This window comes from Ahaetulla prasina, chromosome 5, assembly GCF_028640845.1.
Source record: "Ahaetulla prasina isolate Xishuangbanna chromosome 5, ASM2864084v1, whole genome shotgun sequence".
Lineage (NCBI taxonomy): Eukaryota > Metazoa > Chordata > Lepidosauria > Squamata > Colubridae > Ahaetulla > Ahaetulla prasina.
The window spans coordinates 113,440,958-113,464,069 of NC_080543.1; the positions used below are offsets into that span (position 1 = coordinate 113,440,958).

Below are 23,112 nucleotides of genomic sequence, written 5' to 3' on the forward strand. Positions count from 1 at the left end.
TGGCTGGAGAATTCTGGGAATTGAAGTCCACAAGTCTTAAAGCTGCCAAGTTTGGGGACCCCTGCTATAAAGCCTTAGTAAGACTATACCTAGAATACTGCATCCAGTTTTGGTCACCACGCTATAAAAAGATGTTGAGACTCTAGAAAGAGTGCAGACAAGAGCAGCCAAGATGATTTAGGGGACTGGAGGCTAAAACATACAATGAAGAGTTGCAGGAACTGGGCATGGCTAGTCTAGTGAAGAGAAGGACCAGGGGAAACATGATAGCAGTGTTCCAGTATTTGAGGGGCTGCCACAGAGAGGAGGGGCTCAAGCTATTTTCCAAAGCACTTGAAGCCCAGACAAGGAATAATGGACAGAAACTGAAGGAGGAGAGATTCAACCTGTAAATAAGGATAAATTTTCTGATAGTGACTGCAATCAACCAATGCTTGCCTTCAGAAGTTGTGGGAGCTTCATCACTGAAAGCTTTCAAGAAGAGACTGGACAGCCATGGTGTAGGGCAGGGGTCCCCAAACTTGGCAGCTTTAAGGCTTGTGGACTTCAACTCCCAGAATTCTCCAGCCAGCATAACATTCTGGGACTTAAAGTCCACAGGTTTTAAAGCTTGCAAGTTTGAAGACCTCTGGTGTAGGGTCTCCTGCTTGGGTGGGGTGTTGGACTTGTTAGCGTACAAGGTCCCTTCCAACTCTGTTAATATCAATGGACTCATTATTATGATCATCTGTAGAACAAACATGTCCCAGGATCTGTGTTTTTATTCCACAGCTGTGTGATGTTGGCTTTCTGAAAACCTTATTAGACCTTTTAAGAGCTCATTTTTCCATGCAGGATTGGCATAGAATTTTTAGACGTTATTATTGGGTTTTTAATTTTTAATTGGGTTTTATGGTTTTTAAATGTATTTTAAATTGGAGCCAAATTTGAATAAGTTTTTTAGTTATTGTTTTATCTGTATTGTGTTATTGATTGTAGTTTTTACTTGGCTGTAAACTGCCCTGAGTCCTTCGGGAGAAGGGCGGTATACAAATTTAATAATAATAATAATAATAATAATAATAATAATAATAATAATAATAATAATAATAATAACAACAACAACAACATTATTATTATTATTATTATTATTATTATTATTATTATTATTTTCATTGGGGGAAACAAGATTGAAGGAATATTGAAGATTTCAAATGTTGGTGTTTGAGAGGACTCCTGGGTCAAAATCTCCATTCCCTCCCCACTCCAGGGGAAGGTTACTGCAAAATCCCCATTTCCTCCTGATCAGCTGGGACTTGAGAGGAAGAGAATAGATGGGGGTGGGGCCAGCCAGAGGTGGTACTTACTGGTTCTCCGAACAATTCAAAATTTCTGCTACCAGTTCTCCAGAACTGGTCAGAACCTGCTGAAACCCACCTCTGCTATACAGCCTTTTCATGCTTCCTCTGTCTGGTCCCAAACTATCTTTTTGTTGTTGCTGCTGCTGTGTTGCATTGGTTATAAAATGTTGGGTCCAGTTCTACACTTTCATTTCAAATGCCCCACATCTCATTACCAATGTTTTTGTATCCTAATCAAGTTTCCCCCTCAACTGTTTTTATGCACCATTTCTTTATCCAGCTATTTTTCAGGCCTATATGATTTTAAGCCAACCCAACAAGTAACCTCCAGGGGTCTCTAAATTGTTTTCTCCTGTCTCAGAATGTTTGTATTTTTTTTTTTTTTGGCATGTTTAACATCAGCCTTGCTTTATCTGTATACAAATAGAGCAATCTTTTTAGTACAAAAATGAATTAATATAATGCAAAGCTTAGACACAGGAAAGAAGAAAATAGGATGAATCGAGTAAGGAAGAAAGGGACAGGAATTGCAAAACAACAACAACAACAACAACAAAACAACCGTTCAAAATATTCCCAAAATGGGCTTATTGGTCCAAGAAATGTACTAAGAATTTTCAGGAGGAAAGAAGCTTTACAGAAAAGGGGCAATCACAATGCACATGCAGGCTGGCCTTTCGCTCACGGGACCTGGTTCTGAATAGGCCATGGCAGTGGTAGAATTCAATTTTTTTTACTAGCGGTTTTGTGGGCGTGGCTTGGTGGACCTGGTGAAGCTTGGTGGGCGTGGCAGGGAAAAGATACTGCAAAATCCCCATTCCCACCCCACTCTGGGACCAGCCAGAGGTGGTATTTGCCGGTTCTCCGAACTACTCAAAAATTCCACTACCAGTTCTCCAAACTGCTCAAAATTTCCCCTACCAGTTGTCCAGAACCTGTCAGAACCTGCTGAATTTCACCCCTGGGCTATCGCCTGGTAGTGGGGACTCCTGAGCTAGACCAACTGGTGGCTGCTTTTTTTCACAAGGTCTTAAACAAGCCATGGGAGAATCAATTCTCCTTTGCCAATGCCATTTGCCTCAGTATGCCCTCTGATACAGCTTGGAGGTATGAACGGAAGAAGACTTTTATGGATACAACTGTACCGTATTGCAGCTTTCGTATAGACACAGACTGAGGATTTCTATCTTTGTTCTTGCTTGGGCAGCAGTCAAGGTGCATAGTTCTTTCCCCACCCCCCCCATCCACTCAGTATTGGTAGCTGTCAGAGGAAGCTGACAATAGCATTCATCACAAGAGCTATGTGATGAGTTGTTTCTACTGTGGGATATCTGAATCTGGCTCCTTTGTCATGACACTCCAGAGGTATTTTATATCTGTGCAGAAGAAGAGGGCCTGCAGCCTGCTAATGGATATAACTCCATTTGCAGCGGTGGAACAAATAGGTTTTATTTCTGTTAAACTGCTCTCACTGAAGTGTTTGGGATTTTGTTTCCTGCCTTCCTCCTTAGTTCTCCATTTCTTTCACAAATTTCAGAGGGAGGGAAAAAGGCTATATTGTGCAATGAACTATGCATGTATATATGTATGTATATATGTATGTTTGTATGTATGTATGCATGCATGTATTGAATTAAATTAATTTCAAATCACATAAATCTTTATTATGGTTACAGACCACCACAAAAAATTAAACATTAAAAGAAATCAAAACTGAATGGAATGGGGAAAAAAACAAGGCATAGCAATATATTACAATTGATGATGAAATCAATAGCTGACCAAAGTCTATGGATGGATGGATGCATGCATGTATGTATGTAAGGCAGAGGTGGGATCCTATGAGTTTAACAACCAGTTTGCTGAGTGTGTGCTTTGAATCGAGGGAGGGGCGGGGGGGGCGGGGGGGACACTATCTGGATATTATCTTGTTTGTCAGGGCTTAAAAATGGTTTCAGCCTCCTTTGTATAGATAAATGTTCTTGCTAATTTCCATCCAGGCAATCTTTCTTACCACATTCTCAATTTTCTCCCCAATTTTGGGTGATTCAATTTTTACCCACTGTAGATGGGAAGATTCAGATTGTAACTCCATTAATTCATGTGTAAATGTGGGTAATATCTCATGGATGGAAAACTATTTATAATTTGAGCACCACAGAAAACTTTCCAGACAATTACAGGCAGAACTGGATGCAAGAGCAGATAGATTTATGAATCAGAACTGTTTCACATTTATAGTACATATACCGGTAAATAATTCACATTTATAGTACATGCACAATTCAAATTATTCTATTTGTTAATTCAGTCTCTCCCAACCATTTTCATCAGTTGCTCTCTCTCTCTCTCTTTAACAAAGAGAAGATTTAAGTGTAGGCTATCTCATCCCACATTTCTAAAATCAGTGGTAGTATTTTACCAGTTCAGACCGGTTCTAGCAAACCGCTTGCTCTGACTTTCAGCTGTGAGTGAACCGGTTCTCTCTTTCTTTGAAGTGGCTCTGCCCGTCCGCCCCTGCATTATACTTACCATTATTTCTGCTTCCGAAGCCCAGCTGATCAGGGCAGCAGAGTGGATTGCCACTCCTCAGCTGTTTTCCTTGCTCTCAGCAATGTGGAAGTTCAATTTTCTGCAAAGTGAGCACATGCATGAGCGCAAAGAAAGTGCTCAGTGAACCAGTTGTTAAACTGGTAGGATCCCATCACTGTCTGTATGTACAGTGCATATGATTGCACTGCCCTCTAATATGATAGCAAGAATGAGGGCGGGGGGGGGAGAATCCTTTGCTTAGCAGCCAATATTCAAGAATGTGAGCCATTTCATCACAAAAGAAAGAGCTATAAATATCCAGACTGTAACACAAGTCTTTTCATTTGCTGCAGACTTTATTTTCCCTGCTAAATGATCAATATGCTGTTGGTCATTGGCCCCTTCACCTCCTGTTACGATTTTTCAATAGGAAAAAAAAATATGTACTGCATTCCCTCTAACATCTGTTTTAACAGTTCTATGAACTTCATTGGCACTACATACTATATATTGGCAATTAAAATGTGAAAAAGCTGCTGAAACAGGTGCATTGCTGTCTGTGATGAGTAAAATGTAGAATAATCTCTAAAGCAAGAGATCATGATTGCTTTCTCGACTTCTGCTGAACACAAAGATCTGAAAAATCATACCCTTATTGTTGTCAAACAACAATTGTTGAACTGTAAAAACATCTGTTGTTCTATTGACTCACCTGCATGATATTTATTTCAGAACTACATGGGAAAGAAATAGAGAAGGCAATCCGAATAATCAGTCAATATTAATAGTTGCTTAACCTAAGAAACAAGATACAGTCCAGTAATTCAATGGTAAGTGTTATGTCCTGCACCGGCAGTGGCGGCCCCTAGTGGTGGAGATGGTTTCTTGTTCTGTTCTGATTGGCTCCCACTTTGACAGCCGAGTATAAAAGGGCTGTCAAAGCAGGCGCGCTGTTCTTGTGTTGTTGCTGGTCTCTGTGAGTTAAAAATAAACGTTATGTGTGAACATCTGTGGAGCCTCAATTATTATGGAACCCACAGAATTTAATAGTAAGGTACAATGTAGACTAGCCTCCTTGTGATACACCCCAGGGCTGTTTTAACAGCATTATGGGCCCCAGGCAAAGCAGTGTACAACTGCCCTACTCAACCTACTTACTCACAGGAATAAAAATGTAAATGGTTGATAACATTAAACATGTATTTATTTCATTGGCACTTCCAACAATTTTTTTTTATTATTTACATTTATATCCCGCCCTTCTCCGAAGACTCAGGGCGGCTTACAGTGTATAAGGCAATAGTCTCATTCTATCTGTATATTTACAAAGTCAACTTATTGCCCCCCCAACAATCTGGGTCCTCATTTTACCTACCTTATAAAGGATGGAAGGCTGAGTCAACCTTGGGCAGGGCTTGAACCTGCAGTAATTGCAGGCTGCTGTGTTTTAATAACAGGCTTCTTACAGCCTGAGCTACCACGGCCCAACAAATTGGTGTTGAAACATTAAAAACATGCTGTGCAGCAACAACTAATCAACATGATAAACATTTGAACAATACAAGAGGCTTGAAAAATACAATAATACTCATTAAGCCATACAGTTGTTGTATTTATATGATACAAGGTGCAGTGAAGGTTTAATATATATAGATTAGTATGGGGCCACTATGCATGTGGGGCCCACGGGCAAGTGCCCATCAGGCCCATGTGTTAAGAGAGCCCTGGTACACCCCAGGAAACCTGGTTTTGGTGCAGCTAGATGTTCCACACCAGGGGTGGGCTTCAAAAATTTTAGCAACGGGTTCTCTACCCAGTTGCTGGGTGGGCATGGACATTGTGGTGCCTCCAGCACCACAGTGGGGGGGGGTGTTTTTGCCCTCTCCGGGCTCCAGAGGCTTTCCTTGAGCCTCCAGGAGGGTGGAAATGGCCTCCCCAGGCTCCAGAGGCCCTCTGGAGGCCAGAAACGGGGCCATTTCTGGCCTTCCCAAACTTCCGGTAGGCCTATTTTTCACCTCCCTGAGCTTCTGCGCATGCCCTGTATTTCCTTGAGCCTCCAAAATGGGCCATGTGGGAGCTTCTGGGAGGCTAGGGGCCAGCCAGGAGTGGGATTTGGGGGGGGTTTTCCAAACTGCACAGAATCTTAGCTAGAGGTTCTCCCAAACCCCTGCGAACCCCCAGCACCCCTGGTTCACCACATTCTGGCTGCTGGACTTTACAAGGATCTCCCAGCAAGGAGGAGTAGCTTGAGTACTGAAAATAAAAACAGCAGCAAATGCTTTATTCTACTACATCATATAAAATAAATGACTTCAATGCTTACACATTTCCATATTTTCTCATTGTCTACTGCATAAAGCAGGGGTGTCAAACTCACGTCACGGTGGCGTCCCGTGATATATTGGGACTTCCCCCCCCCTTCGCTAAACCAGGTGTAGGCATGGCCAGCATGTGACACATCCAAGCCGTGGGCTGCGAGTTTGACAGCCCTGGTATAGACGTTTGTGGATAAAGCAAGTATGATGATAAAGTAAGTATGAGTTCATTCTAATCACAGGTCATAGTCTGATAAACTGATAGATTGATAGATGATAGATAGATGATAGATAGGCTTTGTAAGAGGAGCATTTATTTACCCTCCCTTTAAATTGATTGATCTGAAAAGGATGTAAACAGAGACAAACCTTTCATTCTGAATTAGCGTTCTGAAATGCTCACATAGTCAAATCTTGAATATCTCAAGGGAGAGAATCTTTCTCATTAGTCCCAAGCAGATGGTTAAAAATCCTTGGGTCTCTAATTCAACAGAATCTGAAAGACCACAGTTGCTCACTCCATAGTTACATATTCATTCAAAGTGACAACCAATTTTGATTTGGCTTAGTTATATCAAAATATTGCCAACTTCCATCAGCCGCATGTTCTTATATCATCTTCACAGTCAATAATTCCTACCTCCCCTGATATTTCATGGGCAAAGATGTGTGAGAAAAGTGGTGCTGAAAATAGCAGGAGAAATTTATTAGTATAATTATTTTACCGTCAGTAACATAAAAAAATTAACATTTTCAAATGTATGAAAATGTGCACTCTATCCTAGTGGTACGAAAATGCTGGGTTTTGAAGACTCCCCATCTCAAAATGGAGTAAGAAATATAGTGTTAGCCAAGATAACAAAGTTACTCCTTCCCCCAATCTAGTTTCTCAGGGAAATACCATATATCATCAAGGCAGCCAAAGAAAGAAAGACACAAGAATGTTGATTATGGAATGTGGAAATAAGAATAGCACTAGTAAATCAGGTCTTTGGGAGATCATATCTTGCAAAAGGAATACATTAATAGCACCATTATTTCTTTAAATAAAACCATATCCTTTGTCTAAGCCAGGGGTGTCATGGATGCGTCATGTGCTGGCCCTGCCCCCGCCCAGTTTAGCGAAGGAGAAGAAAAATCCCAATACGTCACGTGATGACACCATGACGACGTGAGTTTGACACTCTTGGTCTAAGCCAAGCAACCATTATTTTGTAGTGCCACCCAATGATCTCATTATCCTTATCTCATTAAGATAGAATAATAATTATTCAACTGTATGCAATCATATGTGTAATTTAATTTGCATAACTCTACGTAACGTTCTACTCCCTTGCCTCTTTTTAGACATTTGCTTCATCTCTCTCTGATACACTAACAAAATCCCTCATATTTTGGTAAAATATTGTGTCTGATCCCCATTAGTAAAGAACTCAGATATATTTCTCCTACAAAAGCTTATGTATTAAAAAGAAAAGAAAAGAAATGTCAATCTGGTAGAAATCCCAAAACAGCTATTTAATTACAAGAAGCTTCCTCTTTTACTGCAGACAAGAGTATGCTTACTTTCATATGTCATTTATTAAGTATTACTCCTTTTAGTTTAGTTTATTTAAATATATGATCATAAACCAAACACAATTTTGGGCAGGGTGAAATTTGATATGTGTTGATTGAATCAATGCAAATACAGTGGTTTAAAATAAAAGAAGAATTTAGTTTAAAAATAAAATACAACCATTCATATTGTTGGCAAAAATACTTTAAAGAATTTAGGTCAACATTTTGTAAAAAAAAAACCAAAATCAATGAATTTTTAATTTTCCTATCACATGCACTGATAGCTATTGTTTCTAACTATCAAGTCACTGAAAGGAAATTGATGTGTATTTCATTTTCTGTTTTCGTTCAAGATAGCAAAAAAGGACAGGAGATGATATGGATCTAACATGATATTCAATCACATTTACCTGGAAGAAATAGGTTGACTTCCAAAACAAAATTCAGAAGTCTCAATTTAGAAACATTCCAAATGGCATATATCTACTTAACTCTTGCACCAAATTGTGTTAAAACTATCACCTGACTCTGGGGTCCTTGGAGGTCTCCAACCTTGGTTGTTTTCTTGCAGAAGTTTCATTATCCTTGCTCGAGCAGTAAACAATATCCCTAACAAGGAAGTACCAACTCAGACAAACGATCAACAACAGCCACTTATATATAACCGGAGCACAAACTCCATTGCCTTCTAGCACTGTTGATGTTACCTAGTTGAGTAATTGGGCAAGAAAACAACCTTCTCCCGGTTTGATAACAGCGCCTCTCTAACTAAATGTCTTCGGGATATCCATGTGTTTTGGCTTACCATACCATAAAAAGGCATGCCATCCCAACAACAAATCATGTCCTTCCAAAGTCAGTATTCTATTATTTCTTAAAGATATCCAGAAGTTATCCAGAACTCAGGACATTTTCATGAAGCCCATTACCACTACAGGAGGTCACATTCCCAGAACTCAGGACGTTTCCACACAGCCGATTAATCAAATCGTTAAAACACAAAGACTGGATGCTACGAAACAGCCAACCAATCTGCAAACAACCACTCCATCTACCAGTCAAGATGCAACCACACAGCCAACCAACCTGCTCATAGCAACACTCCCCACCTCCTCACCAGTATTTATAGAGAGACGGCAGCTCCAACCACGCTTTGCTCGCACAAGCACGAAGCCGAAAGCACCAACCTGAAGATGATGAGTGATACCTCGTCGAAACGTCGCCAAGATACTCTCAACCTTACATGAGAAAAGACCCGAATATGCCATGAGGTTTTCGCAGGTGTTTGTATGTAGGTCTTTGGTTATTTGGGTTTTCTCCCGCGTAAAATTGGAAGTGTCTCGGCCAAGACACTTCCAATTTCTGCGAGAGAATAACAAGACCTATATATATATATATATATATATATATATATATATATATATATATATATATATATATATATATATATATATTTGTTTTCTGAGGTTTTCGCAGGTGTTTGTATGTAGGTCTTTGGTTATTGGGTTTTCTCCCGTAAAATTGGAAGTGTCTTGGCGGCGTTTGACGAAGTCTCATTCGTCATCTTCAGGCTTCAACCGTGCTTCCGAAGGAAGGAAGGAAGGAGGAGGAGGAGGAAAACTACAATAGCTTCATTCAACAAAATAATAAAAATAGCAAAATACAACTTCTCTGACTGTTTATTCATTCATAAGGCACTTTTTTCCTCCAGTAAATTGTTTGCAAGGTTACAGCAACAATAACAACAACAAAAAATCAAGGCAATCTGGCAATTTGAAAATTGAACAACATAGCAACACTATCTATAATGTATACTTCTGCATTTGCCTGGGAAGAAAACAAAACATATAAAGAACATCACAAGACATTACATTATAATACATGAAATTTACTTCCATAGCAATGAATTTTAAAAGCAATAAATTTATCTTTTAGGCAGTCAGCATTCTGAACCGATAGTGTTGCAGATTTACTTCTGCCACAACATTATACATACACCCCTGCAGTGACTGTGAGTGTGTGTGTACTGTTACTCATATCACTAGCAAAGAAATCAAAACTTATCTGAGCTTTTCAGTGTCCCTGCACAAACGTTGCAGAACAGAGCCAGGAAGGAAGGAAGGGAGGGAGGGAGGGAGGGAGGGAGGGAGGAAAGAAGGAAGGAAGGAAGGAAGGAAGGAAGGAATAGAGAGGGAGGGAGGGAGGAAGGGAGGGAGGAAAACTACAATAGCTTCATTCAACAAAATAATAAAAATAGCAAAAATACAACTTCTCTGACTGTTTATTCATTCATAAGGCACTTTTTTTCCTCCAGTAAATTGTTTGCAAGGTTACAGCAACAATAACAGCAACAGCAACAACAACAACAAAAAAACCAAGGCAATCTGGCAATTTGAAAATTGAACAACATAGCAACACTATCTATAATGTATACTTCTGCATTTGCCTGGGAAGAAAACAAAACATATAAAGAACATCACAAGACATTACATTATAATACATGAAATTTACTTCCCCATAGCAATGCATTTTTAAAAGCAATTAATTTATCTTTTAGGCAGTCAGCATTCTGAACCGATAGTGTTGCAGATTTACTTCTGCCACAACATTATATGGCCACAAAGCTGGTTCGTCCTTTCTAACACCCAATATGATCTTGAATAATCACTGGGATAGGCAAGGCCAGTAATCCTGAGTAGAAGGAAATATGCTATACTTTATTCATATATCAGATTGGAAAGTTGAGTACATAATATACATATTGGTCCTGCACAGTGCCACACATCAAATTGAAATTCAATCAAGTGCCCTCCATATAAAATAAGTAGGCCTCATTTTATACGAGATGGATGCAATTTACCACAATAGGTTGTCCAATCTCTTCTTAAAAGCCACCAGTGATAGAGCACTCACAACTTCTGGAGGCAAGTTGTTCCACTAATTAATTGCTCTAACTGTCAGAAAATTTCTCCTTAGTTAAAGGTTGCTTCTCTCCTTGATCCATTGCTTCTTCAAGTGCTTTGGACAATAGGTTGATCCCCTCTTCTTTGTGTCAACCCAGGTGTGAAATCCAGCTGGTTCTGACAGGTTCTGGAGAACCGGTAGCAGAAATTTTGAGCAGTTCAGAGAACTGGTAGCAGAAATTTTGAATGGCAAATACCACTTCTGGCTGGAGAGGGAATGGAGATTTTGCAATATCCTTCCCCTTGAGTGGGGTGGGAATGGAGATTTTGCAGTATCCTTCCCCTGCCATTCCCACCAAGCCATGCCACACCTACCAAGCCATGCCCACAGAACTGGTAGTAAAAAAAATGGATTTCACCACTGTGTCAACCCCTCAAATATTTGAACACTGCCATCATGTCAACCCTAATCCTTCTCGTTAAACTAGACACGCCAAATTTCTTCAAGCATTCTTCAAGTATCAGCCTCCAGTCCCCTAATCATCATTGTAGCTCTTCTCTGCACTCTTTCTAGAGTCTCAACCCCCTTTTTTTATAGCATAGAGACCAAAACTGGATGCAATATTCTACAAAGCAAACACCATAAGGAACAGATTTACTCCAAGTGTCTTAGAGGGAATGGGCCATTTCTAATGACAGTAGGAGATTTTGCTTTAAAGGTCAATTTTTTTAAAGGAATCTCTCTGAGCATGGTCTCAAATATTTTCTTTTAAACTGGATGATGTTAAATCTGCATTGAAAAATTGTTAATCAGAATAACAGTATACCGAGCTGGAAAGGACCTTGTGGGACTTCCGGTCTAACCTGTACACAAGCAGGAAATCCTATATCAGAGGTTCTCAACCTGTGGGTCGCGACCCCATTGGGGGTCGAATGACGATTTGCCAGGGGTCACCTAAGACCATTGGAAATATGGGAAGTATACTTGCGAGTCGAAGAATCGCGAATTCGGCTTCAGGCGCGATGAATTAAAAAAGAGAGAAATCTTTGCTCTGATGTCTCCCTCTCAAGCCAGCTGCAATCACTCCCAATCGCTAGCCTAATCTGGCTTCAGGCACGATAAACTTAATAGGGGAGGAGTCTCCGCTTTAATGCCTCCGTCCTCAAGGCAATCGCAAGCAGTTCAGATCGCTAACCAATATGGCTTCAGGCGCGATAAATTCAAAACGAAAATAATTTTACGGTTGGGGTCACCACATCATGGGGAATTGTATTAAAGGGGTTGCCACATCGTGGGGAATTGTATTAAAAGGGTCACAGCACTATAAAGGTTGAGAACCACTGTCCTATACCATTCTGGACAAATGACTACCTTGTATCTTCTTAAAAGCTTCTAGTCATGGAACACCCACAAATTCTGAAGGGAAGCCATTCCACTGGTTAATTGTTCTCACTGTCAGGAGGTTTCTCCCTGTTTAGTTGGCAGCCCCTCATATATTGGAACAGTGCTATCATGCCATCCTGGTCCTTCTTTTCACTAGAATAATCATTAAAATAGAATGAAATTAAATAATGTATAAGGTACCACAGTGTGTTACAGCAATGCATCAGCCCATAAGAAATATTATTGCACCAACTATGTGATGAGAGACATTGTGTAAATTGCCATTAGATGGACACTGGGAAAACGATCTCATGAAAATGGAGAAAAAAAGAGCTATGAAACTAACATTTTATTAGAACATTAGACATATACTACTTCAAACAACACTGAAATAAGAAGAATCGTGCATAAAAGAATGTGTAGTATCTTCCTGTTCTTTATATGTATTTACTACAACGGTAGACTTACTATGTAATTAAAATCTTATGGACACTGAACAAAAGGAACAAAAGGAATTTTTACAGCTTCTATGCAAATCTAAGCTTCAGTGGGGACAGAAAATGTACTTGTTATGGTAAACAAGAAGAAAAGTAATACAATCTGGGTGTAAAAAATACACAGACACAATTCTCGAATTATGTGCAGATGGTTTAATGTGTATAATTATGCTTGCCCTAGTTTAAAAGTAGGATTTTTTTTTCCATTCTACTGAACAATGTAAAGCCATACTTGGGGAAGGAAAGAAGGCAGGCAGGCAGGCGGGCAGGGAGACAGGAAGGAAGGAAGGAAGGAAGGAAGGAAGACATTGTACTATTGTACAGGTTATTATTTCTCTCCCTAGAATCACCTACTGTCTGGGCACATTCTCAAAAATGACATTTTCCAGAAAGGCACTGAAAATGTTACTTTCAGTCGCTGCTAAGAATTAAAAAAAATTGTCTCAATTTTTGGAGAAGAGACTGAAGGTAAGTAAGTAACAACATGACTTTAATATATAAAATACTTAAGTGCTAATAATTTATTAAATCAATCACTTCTATGTTTTAGAATTTCTTTTTACTAAAAATTAGAAACATTTTATTTTGCATAGCAAAGCACATGTTGCTTCCTACCATTGCTTTCCATATGCTCTATGTGAGATTGATAATTAAACAAATTCTATTTATATGGATTATCTGGTATAGAAGGATTTGATATATCAAGTTCCATTTAAAAATCACACCTATGTAAGTAGAGATAACGAACATGTTATGAATTAATATCTTTAAATGAATCGCATGGTAACTTTCCTAAATTGAATTAATCCAGTGTTGATAATGAGTACATTAAAACTGACAATTTGCTGGGGTCACTTTGACCCCCAGCACATTATATGCATGGCTGCTACTTTGTCAAAAATATGCCAAGTGTTGTACTTCAAACCTGTAAAAGCAAAACCACTGATTGCTCATGAACCTATAAGGCAGAGGTCTAAAATAACATATGGCAACTTGCACTTCCTTTTTGTTTTGTGTGCTTTTGTAGTTTTGTGATTTGTACACACAGTACTTTTTATTATCTCTTCCCCTTCCGCTCTTGGTTTAAAACATAAAGGTAAAGGTTCCCCTTGCACATACGTGCTAGTCGTTGCCGACTCTAAGGGCTGGTACTCATCTCCATTTCAAAGTCTAAGAGCCAGCACTGTCTTAAGACGTCTCTGCGGTCATGTGGCCGACATGACTCAATGCCAAAGGCGCATGGAATGCTGTTACCTTCCCAACAAGGTGGTCCCTATTTTTTCTATTTGCATTTTTACGTGCTTTCAAAACTGCCAGGTTGGCAGAAGCTGGGACAAGTAACGGGAGCTCACCCCGTTACATGGCAGCACTAGGGATTCGAACCGCTGAGCTGCCGACTTTTCAATCGACAAGCTCAACATCCTAGCCCCTGAGCCACCCTTTGGTTTAAAACATATTTAGAGCCTATCTATCCGTGGAAAAAGATATCTTCTAAAAGTAGGGGAATTTCAGAGATGGAATACACAATGTACTCTTATAAACTTCAGTCCCAGGACTGCTAATACCATATTTTTTAGATTATAAAACACACCGGAGTATAAGACACACCAAGATTTCAAAGAGAAAAACAAGAAAAAATAGTTTTGGGCCTCCACAATTCCGGTTTTTGCCCTCACTAGCTCCCAGGAGCACTCTGCAGGCCTCCTAAACCCTCTGCACATCCCATTTTTGGCCTCCTGAATGCCCCCCCGGCATTTCATTTTTGCCCTCCCCAGCCTCCAGGAGCACTCTGCAGGCCTCCCAAACCCCCCACACTTCCCGTTTTTGTGAAAAACAGGCCTATTTTTGACAAAAATGGGACACGCAGGGTGGGGGTTCAGGAGGCAAAAAATGGCTGTATTTGGTGTATAAGATGCACCAACATTTCTACCCTCTTTTTTGGGGGGGGATGCGTCTTATACTCCGAAAAGTATGGCATTTGTTTTCTAATCACAATTCATAGCTTTTATTTTTTTTAAAAAGGAAAAGAGAGAAATTTATGATATAAATGTTTTTGTGGCTTTGTGTGTATCCATCCTAGAAGTGACTTTTTTTCCCCATATATATGGGGAACATGTAGCCTTTCAATAATGAGAGTTGAAGCCAAATGATGAAGACAATGTTAAGTTTAAAATATAGGAGAGGAGGTTTCAAAAATATGTGTAATAAATGAGAGAGTTGGGGATGTCTGGACATTAAAGATATTAAAAATAGATACAGCAATGGAGAGAGAAGGAGAGGGTTGGAAGAGAAAGAAAGGGAGAGAGAAAGAAGGAAGGGAAGAGGAGAGGAGGTAAGGCAAGGGAAGTAAGTGTAGGAGAGAATAGAATAGAATAGAATAGAATAGAATAGAATAGAATAGAATAGAATAGAATAGAATAGAATAGAATAGAATGTAAATGTTGTACCTTTGATGTAGTTTTTTTCCTTTTTCTTTTATGTACACTGAGAGCGTATGCACCAAAATAAATTCCTTGTGTGTCCAATCACACTTGGCCAATAAAAAAAAAATTCTATTCATTTATTCAGTAGCTGTCAGAGAAACAAAGAAATTATTTTTAAAAATACATAAAGGATAGGTTAATAATACTCAGAACCTGAAATGCATTTTGTTAATCAATAGTTTCCTTTTTCTGGAATACTAAGACATACCATTTCAAAAATGACCTTGTCATATTCTGGGATGATAGGGAAAAAAAAGTAATAATAATATGTTGTGCCTCGTCCTCCTCAGCCGGGCCCCTCCCATCTACACCCGGGCCTGTTATCAGATTCCGAGTCTGATAATGAAGATGAACGGCCTGTCATGCCTCCAGCCCTCGTCCCTGGCCCCATGCCCGGAGAGGAGTCAAGGAGGGAAAACAGAAATCCAATACAGCTCATTCATACTGTGAGTGTTCCTTCGATGCAGCCGTCAGAGCAGGAAGTCAGCCAAGTGGTGCAATTACCCGGACCTGCTCCCTCTGACCCCTCCCTTTCCCAGATGCCGACAGTAGAGACAGCTGAAGACAATTCAGAGTGGGAGGATCCTCGCTTCTGGAGATCTGAGAGATGACGCCAGCAGAAGGAAGGGTGGGGCAGGCCTGGATAAATGCTGAGTCATGGAGCCACACCCCATAGCCTATATAAAGGACCTGCTTTTGGCATTCCAACCTTGAGTCAAGCAAAGTCTCATCTAGTTTGCTGAAATCACAACTTGGACTCCTGCCTGCCCTGAGAAACCTCGAAGGAATTTGGCAAAGCTGCAGAGGCTTCGTTGCCACGTTTGATACGGACTTCATTGACCCGGTCGTCGGAGGGGGAGGGGGACACGACATAATAATAACACTGTACTTCTTTCTTTTCACTATTCATGGATCACTATTCATAAAATATCCATCTGTAGAGTTTGCTTCTTTTTTTCTCCATAGGCCCAGCATTGCTGCTGCTGAGTCTGTGCATTCACCTACCATGCCAATTGATGGATTGGATTCTATTTGACCAGGCTAAGACTTTTGTAAATATCACTTTCACACTCCACCATTTTTACTAGAAGTCAAAGCGGAATTTCATCCTTAAGGTTAATAAAATTTGTTTACTTTCTTCTGAGTGATTCTTGCAGCTTTTCATTGTTTCCTATAGTCCTTTTCAGCTAATTACTTATATTAAAATATATAAATGTTAACATAGAACACTAATTACTGTACATTTTCTTTAAAAAAATGTTTTCCTGTTGATACACCCCTAGACGTTAGAATTAAGCTTTGACCAATTGAATGCACTAGTCAAGGGAGGATAGAGACTGGTCTTACTGTCTATTGCTTCTTTCATCTGAATGTACCTAGAGGCTAAGTAATACCCCTCATATTTAATTCTGTGAATCCCATTAAGGATTTGGTCTTGATTATTATTGATTATTGTTTTTATTATTATAACTCATCAAACTTGCACTAGTAGAACTACAATTATTTCTAAACTTGCTCAGGCTGGTATCACCTAAAGATATTCTTCTTCCATAATTTAAAAGCAGAACTGTTCAAGCGTTGTTGTTGTTGTTAGTCACGAAGTCGTGTCTGACCCATTGCGACCCAATGGACAATGGTCCTCCAGGACTTCCTGTCCTCTACCATCCCCCAGAGTCCATTGAAGCTCACACTGACTGCTTCAGTGACTCCATCCAGCCACCTCATTCTCTGCCATCCCGTTCTTCTTTTGTCCTCAATCATTCCCAGCATTAGACTCTTCTCCAGTGAGTCCTTCCTTCTCATTTGGTGGCCAAAGTATTTGAGTTTCATCTTCAGGATCTGGCCTTCTAAAGAGCAGTCAGGGTTGACCTCCTATAGGACTGATCGGTTTGATCGCCTTCCAGTCCAAGGGACTCGCAGGAGTCTTCTCCAGCACCATAGTTCAAAGACCTCAATTATTTGGTGCTCAGCGTTCCTTATGGTCCAACTTGCACAGCCTTACATTGCACCTGGGAAAACCATAGCCTTGACTATATGCACTTTTGTTGGCAGGGTGATGTCTCTGGTTTTTAATATGCTGTGTAGATTTGCCATAGCTTTCCTCCCCAGGAGCAAGTGCCTTTTAATTTCTTGTCTGCAGTCCCCATCTGTGGTGATCCTGGAGACCAGGAAAATAAAATCTGTCACTACCCGGTTTCCCCCAAAATAAGACATCCCCTGATAATAAGCCCTATCAGGCTTTTGAGCACATGGCAATAAGGTGAAGCACTTATTTCAGGGTTCAAAAATATATAAGACAGGGTCCTATTTTTGGGGAAACACAGTACCTCCATTTTTTCCCCATCTATTTGCCAGGAATAAAGAGGGCCAGATGCCATGATCTTAGTTTTCTTTTTCTTTTTTTAAGTTTTCTTTATTTTATTTATATAATATTCAATTTCCATCAAACAGTGTATGATCTGGGTACAGTTATTTTTAAACAGTTGTAATCCACATATTTGTTACAGTATTCATCACAATAATATTGATAATATAATAATATAACAACAATAATACTTAATATATTTGTTAACAACTCTTCACATTAACATTTCCTCTTTTTATGTCTCCTCCTTTCTAACTTCTGTTTCTATTGTCTAGCCATTGATAAAATACATCCCATATCAAAAAATATTCAGTTTCTTCTTTATCCTTAATAGTGAGCGTTAGTCTATCCATTTCTGTGCATTCTAATATTTTCTTAATTACCCTCTCCTCTGATGGAATTTCATCGTTTTCCCATTGCTGTGCCAATACAAATCTAGTTGTGGTTAGAATATGTAAAACCAGATATATAGTCCTTTTATCATATTTTTCCAGCAGAATGCCGAACAAAAATATCTCTGGTTTCAAGTCTATGTGTTGCTTTGTCATTTTCTCCAATGAAGTATGTATTTTTGTCCAATATTTTTTTCGCTTTTGGGCATGTCCACCACATATGGTAGTGTGAACCAGATGGTTGATTACACTTTCAGCATTTAGCAGATCTATCTTTATATATTTTTGCCATTCTTGCCGGTACAAAATGCCATCGATAAAATATTTTATACAAATTTTCTTTATATGCAGTTGACATAGTCAATTTCTGTCCCATAGTTTCTACCATTTATCTAATTCTACTGCATATCCAAAGTTTTTAGCCCAGGCAATCATTGTCTCCTTTACCTTAGTCTAGATCTTAGTTTTCTTAATGTTGAGTTTCAAGCCAACTTTTGCACTCTCCTCCTTCACCTTTAGGCTCTTTAGTTCCTCTTCAATTTCTGCCATTATAGTAGCATCATCTGCATCTCTGAGGTTGTTGATATTTCTCACCGCAATCTTAATTCCAACTTGTGATTCATTTAGCCCCGCCTTTCTCATGATGTGCTCTGCATATAAATTAAATAGGCCTTGCCAAACTCCTTTCTCAATTTTGAACCAATCAGTGGTTCCATGTCCAGTTCCCACTGTTGCTTCTTGACCCACATATAAGTTTCTCAAGAGACAAATAAGATGGTTTGGTACTCCAATATCTTTAAGAACTTGCCACAATTTGTTGTGATCCACACAACTAAAGGCTTTAGCATACTCAATGAAATAGAAGTAGATGTTTTTCTGGTACTCCCTAGCTTTCTCCATGATCCAGCGTATGTTGGCAATTTGATCTCTAGTTCCTCTGCCTCTTTGAAATCCTGCCTGTAGTTCTCGTCTCACATACTGCTGGAGCCTAGCTTATAGGATTTTGAGCATAACTTTGCTAGCATGTGAAATGAGTGCAATGGTGCAGTAATTTGAACATTCTTTGGCATTGTTCTTCTTTGGAATTGGAATGTAAACTGACCTTTTCCAATCCTGTGGCCACTGTTGGCAAATTGACTATAGCATGCTTACTACACTAGCACTGTTCAAGCTAGGATTGTGCAAAATTCATTATTTCAGGAAGAAACTATTTTGGACTTCTAGTGATTGTGTTTTTTCCATGGAAAACACAAATTTGGTGGATTTTGAGAGAAAATCTTCCAAACTGGAAGTTGTTATTATCTGGAAACACTTGTCCCTGAATAGTATGTTTTGTCCTGAATGTTCTCTCTGGAAAAAAAAATCAATCCACTTTCCAAAGGAAAATATAAAGTATTTTCCACGGTTTTCCAGAATGATTGTTTCAACACATTTTGCATATCCTTACTATAAATATGTTATCAATGAAACAGAACATTAACTTTGGCTGATTGTACAATGGTCCAGAGTTTCTGGAAATAAATCCTCAGAATTAGAGCAGCTTGTACTCTTCTGAACAAAATATTGTGAAAAAACAATTTGCATGTCCAAAGTTGCAAAGCAATGCTAATTAAAAAGAATATCCAAAATACTGCTTTACTAATGAGCAATAACTCATTAATTAATAATTCAGTGATCGGAAAGCAGATGGGAATGATACCATTCTATATCAACTTTTTTACTGTCTGGTGTGCTCCAGAAGTTTTATATTTATTACCTTATTGTTTTGTTTTGTTTTGTGCCTTTGAATCGGTGTCGATTCCTGGTGATTGCCTGAACAAGTTCCTAAAATAACTTGGTAATGCTTTGCGCTTGCCTTTTCCCAAGGGCTGAGGGAGAGAGTAACTGACCCAATCTTATTCAACTTTCTTTGTGCCTACAGTAAAACTATAATTCACACCCTCCCAGTTTTTAGCCTGAAGTCTTAATTATTACACCTAACTGGCTCTGTTTATATAATATATATTGTAGGAAAATTAAACAACAATAATATCATAGCTCTCATCTCCCTAAAATGGAAATCATGCATAAATGAGAAATGAAAACAGAAAAGAAATAAAAGTAACATAACGTTTAAATTATCAGAAAGGGAGTAGCTTCTTTGGAAGGTTATACCCAAAGATCAGCACTGATGCAGAGAAGCAATAAAAAGGTAAAGGTTCCCCTCACACATATGTGCTAGTTGTTCCTGACTCTAGGGGGCGGTGCTCATTTCCATTTCAAAGCTGAAGAGCCAAGGCTGTCCGAAGACATCTCTGTGGTCATGTGGCCGGCATGACTAAATGCCAAAGGTGCATGGAATGCTGTTACCTTCCCACCAAAGGTGGTCCCTATTTTTCTACTTGTATTTTTTACATGCTTTCAAACTGTTAGGTTGGCAGAAGCTGGGACAAGTAAAAGAAGCTCACCCCGTTATGCGGCACTTGGGATTTGAACTGCTGAACTGCTGAACTTTCGATCGACAAGCTCAATGTCTTAGCCACTAAGCCACTGCATCCCTTAGAGAAGCAATAGGTCTGGTCTATTTTGGTTTGAGCAAATATGGTTTATACAGATATGTAGGAGCCATGGTGGTGCAGTGGTTAGAATACAGTACTGCAGGCTACTCCTGCTCACTGCTGGCTGCCAGCAGTTCAGCAATTCAAATCTCACCAGGCTCTAGGTTGACTCAGCCTTCCATCCTTCCGAGGTCGGTAAAATGAGGCCACAGATTGTTGGGTACAATATGCTGACTCTTTAAACCGCTCAGAGAGGACTGTAAAGCACTGTGAAGCAGTATATAAGTCTAAGTGCTATTGCTATGTGCCAGCCCTAAATAGTTTCTTTGTTAATATCAACATCTTAAATTATGTGTTGCAAACTATGTGTGCAATATGTCAAACGCAATACTAAAGCAGGTGGTATTTAATTCAATATGTGGTGAAGGAAAAGGGAAACTTACAAGCCCATTCATAGCGTTTATCTAAATCTACCAGTTAATTAACTATTTGGGGAATAAATAATATTATAGAAGGAAAAAAAAGAAGCTGATTAGTTTTTGAACATAAAAATTAAAACAGAAGTCATTTGAGAAGGCTGTGGAGATATGTTTGAATTTATACTATAGATTTCTTTTTTAGCTGATGTGCATCAACAAAGAATTCATAAAATGAAAATCAAAGTTGTGTCTTTTTATAACAGGCCTGAAAACTGATAAGTCTTTTCAAATTGATATCAGAGGCTGCAAGAGAGATGTCCTGTGGGTTGTGAATAATGAACAAAATATTAATAATGCTGTTCAGACAGAACAGAGGGGTACATTAGTCAAAGATTTGGTTTCCTTAAAAAGTAATTTGAACTACAGTGAAAACTTTTGAGTGGCTGTTCTTTTGATGATAGTAATAATAAAAAAGGATAAAACCAGAAATTGGCATCAAATGTATTCAGCAGCCTATCAGCATGAAGAATATGATGTGTGAAGTCAAAGTTCACAATCTCTGCTGATGCTCAGCATGGCTTCCAGTTTTCTTAAGACTCTACAGACAAAGTACAAAATAAGTTAACCGGGTTGCTTTTATATGTGTGTGTGTGTGTGTGTGTGTGTGTGTGTGTAGGTCTTTGGTTATTCAGGTTTTCTCCCGCGTAAGATCGGAAGTGTCTTGGTGACGTTTCGACGAAGACCCATTCGTCATCTTCAGGCTAGGTGTTTACAGTTTCGTGCTTCTAGGAGAAATGTGTGATCACAGCTGTTTCTTCCTTTTAACTGCTAGTGGAGGTTTGAATTGATTGGTTGGAAGCTTGGCTGTGTTCTGATTGGGTGGAGGCGTGTTCTGATTGGGTGGGAGTTTGGCTGTGTTCTGATTGGATGGTGGGGTTGGCTGTGCTCTGATTGGCTAGGGGTGTGTTCTGTTTGGGGGAGCTTGGTTGTGCTCAGGTTGGTCTGAGATGCAGGGGGATTTGAGTTGGTGAGCTGCATTGCTGTTGTTTGGCTTCCTTTTCGTGGTCGTGCTACATCTTCATGTTGGGTGTCAATCTGCTGCATGTATGGATTGGAGGGGTTTGAAATGGCTAATGATGCAGCTGCGGTCTGGCTTCTGGTCCGTAGTCATGCTTCATCATCGGTGTGGGTTTGAGTTTGCTTTCCACGTAGATGTGTGGTGGTGACATGCTGAATGGCACTTGTGAGTGTGGGTCTTGCGTCATTCTTCATGTTAGGGACTCATTTGTTGATAAGGGCGGGTTTCCAAATGGCTGGTAGGCAGGAGGTATCATCTTGTTTATTCATGTTGTGTGGGCGTTTTTCTATCTCGATGGCTTCTCTGATTATTCTGTTGTTAAAGTGTTCCATTTTGGCGATAGTTCTGGTATTTTTAAAGTCAATTTTATGTCCTGTGGCTTTAAGGTGTTGGACCAGGGAAGAAGTTGGTTCCTCTTTTTTGACTGAGTTCTTATGTTCTTCAATGCGTGCATTTATTCTTCTGTTGGTTTGTCCGATGTATGTGGTGCTGCAGGCGGTGCATGGGATTTCATATAATATGAGAAACTAGACACAGATAATTATTCCCAATCTGATTTTTCCACATTTCTCATAATGTTATGTAACTTTTTTTTAATCCTTTTTAAATTTAACCTATGATATTTACTGACTGCAATAAGCAACATAACACAGTTCGACTACTATTTCCAGCCATCATTCTCTGCCACGAAGGTGGTTTAAAAGTGTAACTCTGGAAAGGAATATCTGGCTTTATCATTCATGAATTTATAGACAGCTTTTGATAAATCTGGTTGATAAATCTGGCTTTTGAGCCTCAACCATTAACTTGCAATGTGGATAACAATGATGAATAACAACATTAAGATCCTTGGATGAATTACCTGTTTTGGGAATAAATAGTTAGACTATTTAAAGCAATAGAAGAAATTACCTTTATTTGGTATCACTTGCAGTTGATTAAAAATGCTATGTTTTGTTCTTAAATTCTTCTTTTTGTTGTTTTTGTTCTTCTTGTTGTTCTGCTCCTCCTTCCCCTCCTCCTCCCCCTCCCCCTCCCCCTCCTCCTCCTTCTTCTTTTCTATCATCCATCAAATAATTAACTATTTGAAAGGTGAGGTTGGCATACAGATGCTATTATTCTGAAAGAAATGAGAAAAATTATTCTGAAAGAAACTGAGGGATTATAAATTCAATAACAAACCAAGCAATGAATTGTTAGGCAGTAAATTATTCTAACTGTGCTGTTGGGACATAGAATTGGTCACTGAAGCTGCAGAGTTGATGGCCCAGTTCAGAAATGCTAGTTTACTGCTCCATAAGGGCAAT

General features: G+C 39.2%; 1 long non-coding RNA gene across 1 annotated transcript; it reads right to left on the reverse strand.

Annotated features, from left to right (window-relative positions):
• Positions 1–10,370: 10,370 nt before the first annotated feature.
• Positions 10,371–18,316, reverse strand: LOC131199347 (uncharacterized). The gene is made up of 4 exons (XR_009155330.1): positions 18,219–18,316; positions 14,979–15,102; positions 12,023–12,187; positions 10,371–10,438 (listed from the first exon to the last, which is right to left on the reverse strand). It is a non-coding gene; the product is annotated as an uncharacterized LOC131199347 (long non-coding RNA).
• Between the last annotated feature and the right edge of the window lie 4,796 nt (positions 18,317–23,112).